This window comes from Chelonoidis abingdonii, chromosome 4, assembly GCF_003597395.2.
Source record: "Chelonoidis abingdonii isolate Lonesome George chromosome 4, CheloAbing_2.0, whole genome shotgun sequence".
NCBI lineage: Eukaryota > Metazoa > Chordata > Testudines > Testudinidae > Chelonoidis > Chelonoidis abingdonii.
Genome location: NC_133772.1, coordinates 136,668,876 through 136,680,059, shown reverse-complemented (window position 1 = coordinate 136,680,059; position 11,184 = coordinate 136,668,876). Strand labels below are relative to the sequence as shown.

Below are 11,184 nucleotides of genomic sequence, written 5' to 3'. Positions count from 1 at the left end.
TGTAGCAGCAGTTTGCCTTTAACAAGGGAGAGTATTCATAAAATTGTGGAGCGCTTTTTGGAGGCAAAAGGCTTTTTATTGTGACAGATGTGCAGCACCAAAAGTAAGTGGAAAGAATGTCCATTAAACTAGATCTTATACAGCTGTATTAATGTGGTGTTATCTATTACGTGTTAAAAAGGTGCGTGGTGCTGAAGAAGACGCTGAGGAGCTGTAGGTCTAAGCTGCACAAGGGCTCTATGAAGAGGGCCTTTGCATTTCTTTTACCAGCGAGGGATCCAAAAGCCACCATTAAGGGGCTGCCTATAAATTGTTAGTAAGAAGAGGTGGGAGGGTCCTTCCTTTTGCCTGTTTCAGTGTTACAAGCGATGGGCGGATTTTGAAACTCCCCAACAACTCGGTTGCCTAATTTGTGGGCAGCCGATCCTTACAGGAAAACGGAGAGGGCACCCCCAAAGCATGGGGATCCCTTACACTCCGACTTAAATCAAAGGCACAACAGCCTGCGTGCAGCAGCCGGAGGGTAGAAGTCCTGCTCAGCCCCGTGTCGCTGCTGGCTGCTACGCCCCCGGCACCCAGCTGCAGCGGGGCTAAGCCGCGCACTCATGCCGCGGCATCACGCTGCCCGCGGAACGCTGGATGCCCAGCCCTGCGCGAGACGAGACCCGTCCCTCCACGAACGGGAGGGGTGCGCGCTCCGGCGGAACTGCGGCTGCGCCCACTCCAATAGGATGAGGGGGGTAGCCACCCCGCCCCCTCTGGCTCCAGCGGCTTTGTGATTGGTCGCGGCTGTTGGTTCGGCAGAGCCCATCCCCCCAAAACTAGCCGGCCAGTGAGAAAATGGTTGCTGGGCTGGCTTGAAGAGCCGCAGGCCAATGGGGGCAGGGCCTGCTGCCGGCGGGCGCGGCGCGCGCAGCTCCCCCCTCCCCCCTTCCCGGGCTGGCAGTGGCGCCGTGTGCTGAGGGGAGGAGCTGAGGTGGCCGGGGGCCGGCGAGGGTGGCTCTCGCCTCCTCCTGGAAGGAGTCCGAGTCCCAGCCCCGCTGAGGGAGCCCGGCTGGCTGGGGAGGGCAGAGCAGCCTGCGAAGGAGCGGGCGGGCCGCTCGCTCTTCTTCCAGGTGAAGCACCGGCTGGAGCGGGGCGACCGAGCAAAGGTGGTGCGGTGGGGGGAGGAGAGGTGCCTGGCGGGGGACTTGTCGGGAGGGAGGGACTCTGGCTGGCTGGCGGGGGAGGGGGGACGGACTGCTGGCGGGGGGGACGGGACCTGAAGGGGGTGTGGGGGGCCACGGGACACCTGACCTATTGGGGGGGGGGGGCAGTCCTGGCTAGGAGGACCTGGCTGGCTGGGACGTGGGGGGAGGACCTGGCTGGCTGCGGGGTGGGATGGGGTCTGGCTAGCTGCTTGCAGGGGCCTTGGAGGGTGGGAACCTGGCGGGCTGCGGGGAGGATCTCTGGGAGGGGACACCTGGCTGGCGATACTCAGTCGGGGCTGGGATGAAGCGCTGAGATCAGTTGTAATTAGCCTGGTTGGAATCGCTGGAAAACCGGGCAGGAGGAAGGGGAGAAGAGGAACTTTTCACAGTTCAGGAAGCCCAAGGTTATCTTTGCTTTTGCTGCTGGGGTCGGCACAGGCAGCCGTTTTCGGGAAGTACCCAACTTGTCTAGTCTCTCTTCACGAAGGCCAGATGGTGGCAGGCTCCCCTGGGCTTTATTATAAATGGTGCATTTGCAATAGTAGCTCTAGGGATGGCGTCAGGGAAGAGAAGGTTTCTTGGTCCCTGTCTGTGTGTGCTCTGTCATTTGCAATTATTTAGCTTTTAATCATACTGCCTTTTGGAAAAATGCTAATTGCAGCTGCTACATAACTGCTTTGTACCTTTATCGTATGTCTCCTCGTGTGTCCTTTATAAGCTCTCAAGTTTGCCTCAATTTCCAGCAGATGGCTCATACTTACCTATTATCCTAGTTTCTTATATGCATATTGCAAATTTGCTGCACTAATAAACACGATTAATAATTTCTGCTCAAGATAGGGCTGCAATTTATTGAGAGAGGCTGCAGCAATTTAGAGTTGAGGTGCCTTTACAGAGCTCTATGGGAAGCTTGCATGGTGGCTTTTTCTTTTATATCTGATTCAGCCAAGTGTGTTAGATCTCTCAGTTCTGTGGGCACTAAATTAAGTTCAGTCAAGTTGAAATAATATAAAAAAAAGTTACTACAGTGTTTTTAAGTTAAAAGTGGACCACAAACAAATTGGTACTGAAATAATGAACATAGAATTGGAGGGGGACAGAAGGAAGAGGAATATATTTTAATAGTCTATGAAACTGATAACTATTTACAGAATAAGCCATTAGGTTCCTAGCTTATGCTAAAAATGAATGCTTTCTAGTATATAGGCCACTTGGGTTTGATAGTCTTTTGTATTTTGTACTGTCACTCATTGCATACCAGTATGAAATAAACTAAGAATGGTAAACTGGTGGCTTGGAGCATGAAAATGAGTTATAGTTAAAGAAAAGATACTCTCTTTCCAAATAATGACAGGTTTCAGAGTAGCAGCTGTTTTAGTCTGTATCAGCAAAAAGAACAGAAGTACTTGTTAGTCTCTAAGGCCTGGTCTACACTATGCGTTTAAATCGATTTAAAGAGCGTTAAATCGATTTAACGCTGTACCCGTCCGCACTACAACGCCCTTTATATCGATATAAAGGGCTCTTTAAATCGATTTCTGTACTCCTCCCCGATGAGAGGAGTAGCCAACTAAAATCGATATTGCTATACTTCAGAATAGTGTTAGTGTTGGACGGAAATTGACGTTATTGGCCTCCGGGAGGTATCCCACAGTGCACATCACTGACCGCTCTGGACAGCAATCAGAACTCTGAGGCACTGGCCAGGGTAAACAGGAAAAGCCCCGTGAACTTTTGAATTCATTTCTGTTTGGCCAGCGTGGAGCTCTGATCAGCAGAGGTGACCACGCAGAGCTCATCAGCACAGGTAATAATGCAGTCTCCTGAGAATCGAAAAAGAGCACCACAGCCTGGACCGCACAAGACGGTACTGGATCTGATCGCTATATGGGGGGAGGATTCAGTGCTAACAGAACTCCGTTCCAAAAGACGAAATGAAAAAATATTTGAAAGAATTTCAAAGCTATGACGGGAAAAGGCCACAGCAGGGACTCAGTGCAGTATGCAGAGTAAAAGTTAAGGAGCTCAGACAGGCATACCAGAAAACCAGAGAAGCAAACGGAAGGTCTGGGTCAGGGCCGAAAACATGCCGCTTCTATGCTGAGCTGCGTGCAATTTTAGGGGCTGCGCAACCAGTACCCCACCCTGGCAGTGGATTCAGAGGTCGGGTTGTAATATCAACCGTGGCTGAGGATTCTGTGGAGGGGGAAGATGAGGAGGAAGAGGAGGAAGAGCTTGCTGAGAGCACACAGCATTCCGTTAGCCCAACAGCCAGGAGCTTTTTTTTGTGACCCCAGAATTACCGTCCCCAGCCCTCCCAGCCCCTCCCAAGCCAAAGCCCAGACAGTGAAGCCATTCCATGGAAGCGACCTCTGGTGTTAAAGTGTACCTTTGTAAATATCTATGAATCACTCTTGGAGGTACTCAAAGAGCTTTTGCAGAACATTTCTGGGCAGGCAGCCCTATTTGGTCCCCCATTGGTATGACACTTTTCCACGCCTGCATGTAGCAAGTAATTCGGAATCATAGCTTCACAAAGCACAGCCGCGTATGGCCCAGGTGACCGCTGGCATTCCAGAAACATACAGTTCTGCATCCTGCGGTGGTATTCTCAGGAGAGTTATATCATTCATTGTAACCTGGTTGAAAATTCAGGACTTTAATTAGGGGGCAGACATGGCGATTTTCCTACTGGGCAGCCGCTTAATCCTTCCTGCTCGTAGCAAAGCGGAGGGGGAGGGAGGAATGATAGCGCTGAGTTTCTCAGCGTTTGGCGAGCAGGAATCTTCCCAGGTACCAGCCACGATCATTACCAGTGATATAGCAGCCATGCGGTGGGGGAGGAGGGGAAAGAGGGGGTTTGGGGTTTGCTGGTTCCTCTTAACAGGAACAAGGCATCATAGATCACTGTGTATATGAACGCTGGAGAAGTCAAACAGAAAGCCTTACCATGGCCGCGTGGAAGCTTAATCTTGGATGCCTGGACCTGCGTCTGTGAGATCTGCAACACCAGAGCACAGGGCACTCAATATTAACGATGCAAAATGCGACCTTGTAGTGAATCACATGTGCTATGTAAGGTGGATAGTGTTATTCACTGTGAAAGAGTACAAGCATTGTTCTGTAAAATGTATCTTTTTACATACTTCTCTCCTTTTTCCCTCCCCATGCAGCTGCACAGTTGTCCGGCCTCCCTACGCCATCCCGAAGGCTAGCTCAGATAAGGCGGAGGAGGAAGAGAACATGAGATGAAATGTTCTTCAGAAATCATGGAAGTAACACGCAATGACAGAGCTCATCAGAATGAGTGGGATGGGCTAGAGTACAGGAAAGAGACGCTCGAGAATGAGAGGATCGGACAGAGGCAGGCAGGAAGATCAGCGGTGGCGGGATGCTACGCTGCAGCTGCTGCGTGCTCAAACTGATATCCTCCAACGCATGGTGGATCTTCAGGAAGAGCAGACGGGCTTACAGAGTGCCGCTGCAGCCCATGTTTAAACCACCCTCAAAGCTCCCACGTTCCATATCTCCCTCACCCAGACGTGTAAAGAACGCGTGGGGGAAGGCTTTCTGCACCGCTCACTCCACCCCCTGGACAGTCCAAGCAAAAGGCTGTCATTACGTTGAAATGAGCTTAATGGCCTTTTCCTTCCCTCCTATCCCTCTCCCAAAGCACAGCAGGCAGGGTGATACCTTGATAATTCTCTGCCTCTTTTTATAATTACTTTTTAATAAAGAATACATCCAAAGGGGGAGGGTGGGTTGCTTACAGGGAATGACTTTTAAGAAAGAATACATGATTTTTAACAATACTGAATGACTTTTAATAAAGAGAATACATGATTTTTAAAATGATACTGACTTTTATTTCCTTCAGCAAGCTGTAAGTAAAGGGGAAGGGTGGGTTGCTTACAGGGAATGAGTCAATCAAGGGGGAGGGTTCATCAAGGGGAAACAAACACAGCAGTCACACCGTACCCTGGCCCTGTGCTTGAAACTCGTTTTCAAGGCTTCTCTGATGTGCACCGCCTCCTGGTGTGCTCTTCTAATCGCCCTGGTCTCTGGCTGCTCGTACTCAGCGGCCAGGTGATTTGCCTCAGCCTCCACCCCGCCATAAATGTCTCCCCTTACTCTCACAGAGATTGTGGAGCACACAGCAAGCAGCAATAACAACGGGACATTGGTTTGGCTGAGGTCTGAGCGAGTAAGTAATGTTCGCCAGCGCCTTTTAAACGGCCAAATGCACATTCTACCACCATCCTGCACTTGCTCAGCTGTAGTTGAACAGCTCCTGACCACTGTCCAGGCTGCCTGTGTATGGCTTCATGAGCCATGGCATCAAGGGATAGGGCTGGGTCACCCAGGATAACGACAGGCATTTCAACATCCCCAACGGTTATTTTCTGGTCTGGGAAGTAATTCCCTTGCTGCAGCCGTTTAAACAGAGTAGTGCTTCTGAAGACGCGAGCGTCATGAACCCCTCCTGGCCATCCCACGTGGATGTTGGTGAAACGTCCTTGTGATCCACCAGTGCTTGCAGCACCATTGAAAAGTACCCCTTGCGGTTTTACGTACTGGGTGCCCTGGCGCTCTGGGGCGAGATAGGGATATGGGTTCCATCTATGGCCCCCCCACAGTTAGGGAATCCCATTGCAGCAAAGCCATCCACTATCACCTGCACGTTTCCCAGAGTCACAACCTTTCGTAGCAGCAGCAGCTTAACGATTGCTTTGGCTACTTGCATCACAGCAGCCCATCACAGTAGATTTGCCCACTCCAAATTGATTCCCGACTGACCGGTAGCTGTCTGGCGTTGCAAGCTTCCAGAGGGCTATTGCCACTCGCTCTCTCCACTGTGAGGGCTGCTCTCATCTTAGTATTATGGTGTTTCAGGGCAGGGGAAAAGCATGTCACAAAGTTCAAAGAAAGTGCTCTTACGCATGCGAAAAGTTTTGCAGCCACTGGGAATCGTCCCACACCTGCAAAACTATGCGGTCCCACCAGTCTGTGCTTGTTTCCCGTGCCCAAAAATCGGCGTTCAATGGGTAGAACCTGCCCCATTACCAGCAGTAGCTCCAAAACGCAGGGGCCCGCGGTTAGGGAGAATTCAGTGTCCATGTCCTCATCGCTCTCGTCGCCGCGCTGCCGTAGCTGCCTCCTCCTAATCTCCTCCTGCCTTTGCAGTTCATGGTTCAGCATAGACAGCACGAGAGTGCGCAAGGTGTTGACAACGTTCACGATAGCGTTACTGATCTCAGCAGGGTCCATGCTTGCTGTGCTATGGCGTTTGCTCAGTTCACCCAGGGAAAAAGGCGCGAAATGGTTGTCTGCTGCTTTCACAAAGGGAGGGGTGAGGCTGTACCAGAACCACCCGCGACAATGATTTCTGCCCCATCAGGCACTGGGCTCTCAACCCAGAATAAGGGGCGGGGGAGACTGAGGGAACTATGGGATAGCTACGGAATGGCTACCCACAGTGCACCGCTCCAGAAATCGACGCTAGCCTTGGACCATGGACGCACACCATCGAATTAACGTGCCTAGTGTGGACGCGCACACTCGACTTTATAATATCAGTTTTAAGAAACCGATTTTAGCTAATTTGATATTATCCCGTAGTGTAGACATGGCCTAAGGTGCCACAAGTACTCCTATTCTTTCCAAATAGCTAATCCTCTACATAGTTCTTTAAGGTCTATATGTAAAGAAATTAAGATCAATACACCTTGAATTCCAACAGTCTTTCCAACCAGAGATCAAATTTTGAAGGATATTACATATTTTTCACTTTTGTTAAAAAACACTTTTGCATTATGAAATCTTTTTATTAATCTCAAGTTTGAAACTAAAATCCTTTCTTGCCTGAGTGTGCACACTGACTTGCCTGCTCCACAGCTGCTGTTGAGTGCTGGGCTGACTGTTTAAAATGTGAAATCTCATTAGCACTCTTATAAAGACTATATTCCCCATGAGCTTCACAAATAGATTTTTTTTTAAAGTAGATTAACTTTCAGGCCTATCAACCATGTTAGTGCTTTTTTTTAAAAAAAGAAAACAAAAGAAAAAAAAGTCATGCTTTTTTAATGTTCTACTCAGTGTTAAAAACCTATTTTAATTTCTTGTGAAGAATGGTGCAAATCTTTAAAAAGCCAATTTCTGTGAGGAGTAGGGAGTCGTATTTGAATAGTTGTCTTATTGTTGGGTTACACTGGCAGTCTCAAACCAAAGGTGGTGTTCTGCTGAATTATTACTTCTCTTTTTATGAGCTGGTCCTGTGTGGTGAAATTTTGAGGTGGAAAAGCAAACATTTTACAGAGCTCTCTGTAGCCAGATGCTAAGAAAGTAAGATGTTCTCTGTTGTTAGAATATTAGAACTAATTGCTATGTTAAATGTACTTGCCAATAACAAAAATATTGGTTTATGAATAATTGAGTATGATTGTTGAAATGAAGATTTTGAACTTAAAAGCTAGTTCTTGGTTACAAAGGAATATGTTTTCAACTAGATATAGTGTTGATATTTACTGCAGTGCTGAATTTTCTAGACAGACAGATTACTGTGGCTAGGTCCAAGTTTGAAGAAACATTCCAGGCACAGACTGAAAAAGCACTCTGCTACCGACAGTACATGGGATTCCAGGGGGCAGATAGCCGAAGTCACTGGAGCTATGACAACTTGCATCAGCTGAGGATCTGCTCCCAAGAATAAATGAGACTATCAGAGCAACCCAGTTTGTGAACCTCAGTGGAGGTTGAACAGTCCCTTTTACTTACACCCTCAAGCCTTCGCCTAGTCTACTAGCATCACTTGAACTTCAGCCACCTTGTTATAATCCAAGTTGCAGTTTCTGTTGTGCAGTGATGAACCCCACACTCTGTGCTCTCTGGGTATGATGAAAATTATACTATGTTGTGTGTTATCTGCAAATTTATGGCTCAGGTCAGTTCACTGTATTCCCTAGTGGCCTCGTATATACTGAAGATGAGGAAATTTGGGTAATTACTGTGAAAAATATTTTCATTAAACAAAGATCTAATAAAATCCAAATCTGGATGCCTAATGCCATCTCTCAGTAGATATCAGTTTTGAAATACGTACGTTATCCAGCAAGATTTACTTATAACTTGGTCTGCCTGTTGTCTTCATGGTCATGTTAGAAATCCTCTGAAAGAGGGGAGTTTGTTGTTGCAGCATGTTGGATAAGATGATGCAAAATTAATCTCTCTGAAACTGGTACGTGGTGGTCAGTTTTCTGTGCCATGTTTAATTTGGAGGGTAATTACCATTTAACATGATATACTGACACTTTAAAATTCTAATTTATATTTTATGAGCCCAAGGCATTGAATGAACTTAATTTTGACTCTTATCAGTTCAGGTTTTTCAGTTGTTTATAGTTGTCCTGTTAGCACTGAATATCCAAAATGTCAGCTTAAGAAAGTAGTCTTAAATTTGTCTCTTAGTATAGTCGAACTTTTTTTTTGTAAAGCAATGTCATAGTAATAGATCATTTTTATAATTCTGTCCTAAAGTTGCATCATTCTACTGAAGTGGATGACTTGGGCTGTTATCACAGTTTTATAGTTCAACACCTTTTCGGATGAATGCGGTTTAAACAAAATCTACAATCTTCCTACCTGGAACACCTTTCTAACTTGTAAAGGTAACTTTTTTTTTCTGTGAAATCTTATTTTTACCTGCAGAGTTTCTATTATGTTTGTAGCTAGACTTAATATCCAGCTTCTAAATAACTTTTTGTGGTAAAATCAACAGTCCAAAATGACAGTGGGCTTCCCTATGCTTAGCGGATAAGATAAAATCTTCAGATTTGCTTTGAATGGCATGTTTTATGTGAGTTTCTGTTCACTTAAACATTATAGGGTTTGGCTACACTTGCAGCTGTACGGCGCTGGGAGTTAAAGCTGTCTTCGTACAGCTATGTAGGGAAAGCGCTGCAGTTTGACAGCTACCAGCGCTGCAGTGTGGCCGCATTTGCAGCGGTGTTGGGAGTGGTGCATTATGGGCAGCTATCCCAGCATTCAAGTGGCTGCAACAGTGCTTTTCAAAAGAGGGGCGTGGGGTGGAGTGTGGCAGGGAGCCTGGTGGGGAGAGAGTGAGTGGATTTTTGGAGCCGACACTGTGTCAGCTCCCTGCCTTGCAAATTCCAACCACTTCCCCCACCCCTCTCTCATTCACTCTTAAATGCAAATAGCCTTCAGACCAGATAAGCAGCTGCTCCGAGGGGGACACAACCCCCTCCACCCCCGCCCCTGTTTCTCTTCTCAAGCAAACATTAGCTGCGGACATTCCCTGCCTGCCTCTGCTCCAGCAAACAGTAGCTGTGTTTGTTTTTTGGATAAGCAGCTGCGGCCGAGTTCACAACAAAACAAAGAGAGGCATCATAACAAAACAAAGAGAGTTCTTTAGTTAAAAGCATTATGGGAAGGTTCTGGAGGTCAGTTACAGCGTAGTAAGATTAATCACTGTTTACACTGGCACTCCAGCGCTGCAGCACCAGCGCTGTTCTCTTTATTCCTCTCGTCCGTGTGGAGTACAACCAGCGCTGTAGCCAGGGAGATACAGTGCTGTATGTGCCTTGCCAGTGTGGATGGGGAGTAAGTTGCAGCACTGTAAAGCCACTACCAGTGCTGCAACTCTCCAGTGTAGCCAAGGCCTATGTGTTACAATAAATTGCTTGCATAAGACCCCATTTTTCTGGGTTTTAATAACTATGGCCCCAATCCTACAGTGAGCTCTGGGGTGCACACTCATTGGCAGACCCTTCAGCTGCAGGAATTGGGGGGCCTTATGGGGGTATGTCTACAGTGCAAAAAAATAAAAATAAACTGTCTGGGACTACAGACTCCGGCTCATGCTAGAGCAGTGGCTCTCAGCCTTTCCAGATGACTGTACATCTTTCAGGAGTCTGATTTGTCCTGCATACCCCGAGGTTTCACCTCACTTAAAAACTACTTTCTTATAAAATCAGACATAAGAATGCAAAAGTATCGCAGCACCTTGTTACTGAAAAATTACTTTCTCATTTTTACCATATAAAACAAATTGATTAGAATATAAATGTTGTACTTACATGGCAGTGGATAGTATATAGAGCAGTGTGCGCAAGTCATTGTATGAAATCTTAATTTGTATTGACAGAGTTTTTGTGCAGTCTGTTGGGAAAACTTGGCAAATATCTAGGTGAGTTGATGTACCCCCAGGAAACCTTTGCATACCCCTGCTTGAGAATCGCTGCACTTGAGCAGTAAAAATAGCAATGTACATGTTCCCTCTTGGGCTCAGACACTCACCCCTCTTGCTTAGCTTCAGAGCCCAATCTCCAGCAGGACTGCAAACATGTACACTGCTATTTTTAGCTACGTAGTATGAGCCCAAGTCTGTAGACCCAGGTTCTGAGGTTTGTTGCTGTGGAGTTGCAGGTGGCGTGTGTGTGTGTTGTGTTTGACATATCTACGATACGTTATTACTATGCTCTCTTGTGAGGCAGTGTTTCTGATATATGCTGCTCTACCATAAGATCTTGGGTGTGATTAAAAGAATGAATCCCAGTTTGACCCAGTCAAATGTTTTAATGCACTTAAGTGAATTGTGTGAAATATTAAAATGTATGGCCTTATGTATGAGGAAAAACACTGCCGCTGCCGCCCCCCCGCCCCTTCCCCTGATCAGTTACATGTATTTATTTTGGTTGTGGAAACTTTGATTCTCTAACAAAATCCACATACTAGCATTTCATCATTCTGAATAATCTAAATTTCCCTGACAATGGATTTTCATGTGAATCACTGCAACTTCTATGCAGTTGCTGTCTATGGCATTACATATCTGATCACATGCAGTAGTTTTGCATCTTCAGTAGGTAGGTGACTTAGAGAAGGAATAGATTTTTTCCAACTGTTTTCTATCAAGTAAGGAAAGCTGGTAATAGGCATTACATTGAATCTGATCTTTTATTTAGTTTGTCAGTCCAGC

The 11,184-nt window shown here is 46.8% G+C and overlaps 1 protein-coding gene across 8 annotated transcripts in view; it reads left to right on the top strand.

Annotated features, from left to right (window-relative positions):
- The first annotated feature begins 958 nt into the window (after positions 1 to 958).
- LOC116818121 (SERTA domain-containing protein 2-like) overlaps positions 959 to 11,184 on the top strand; it is a 31,721-nt gene continuing 21,495 nt past the window's right edge. Inside the window, exons 1-3 of one of the 8 annotated variants that reach the window (XM_032768798.2) lie at positions 959 to 1,115; positions 7,736 to 8,078; positions 8,724 to 8,854. The gene's annotated coding sequence lies outside the window, so the exon portion shown is untranslated. Of the gene's footprint in view, positions 1,160 to 7,735; positions 8,425 to 8,723; positions 8,855 to 11,184 lie in introns of all 8 variants that reach the window. The other 7 variants (XM_075065712.1, XM_032768797.2, XM_075065711.1 and 4 more) reach the window with 7 other exon arrangements.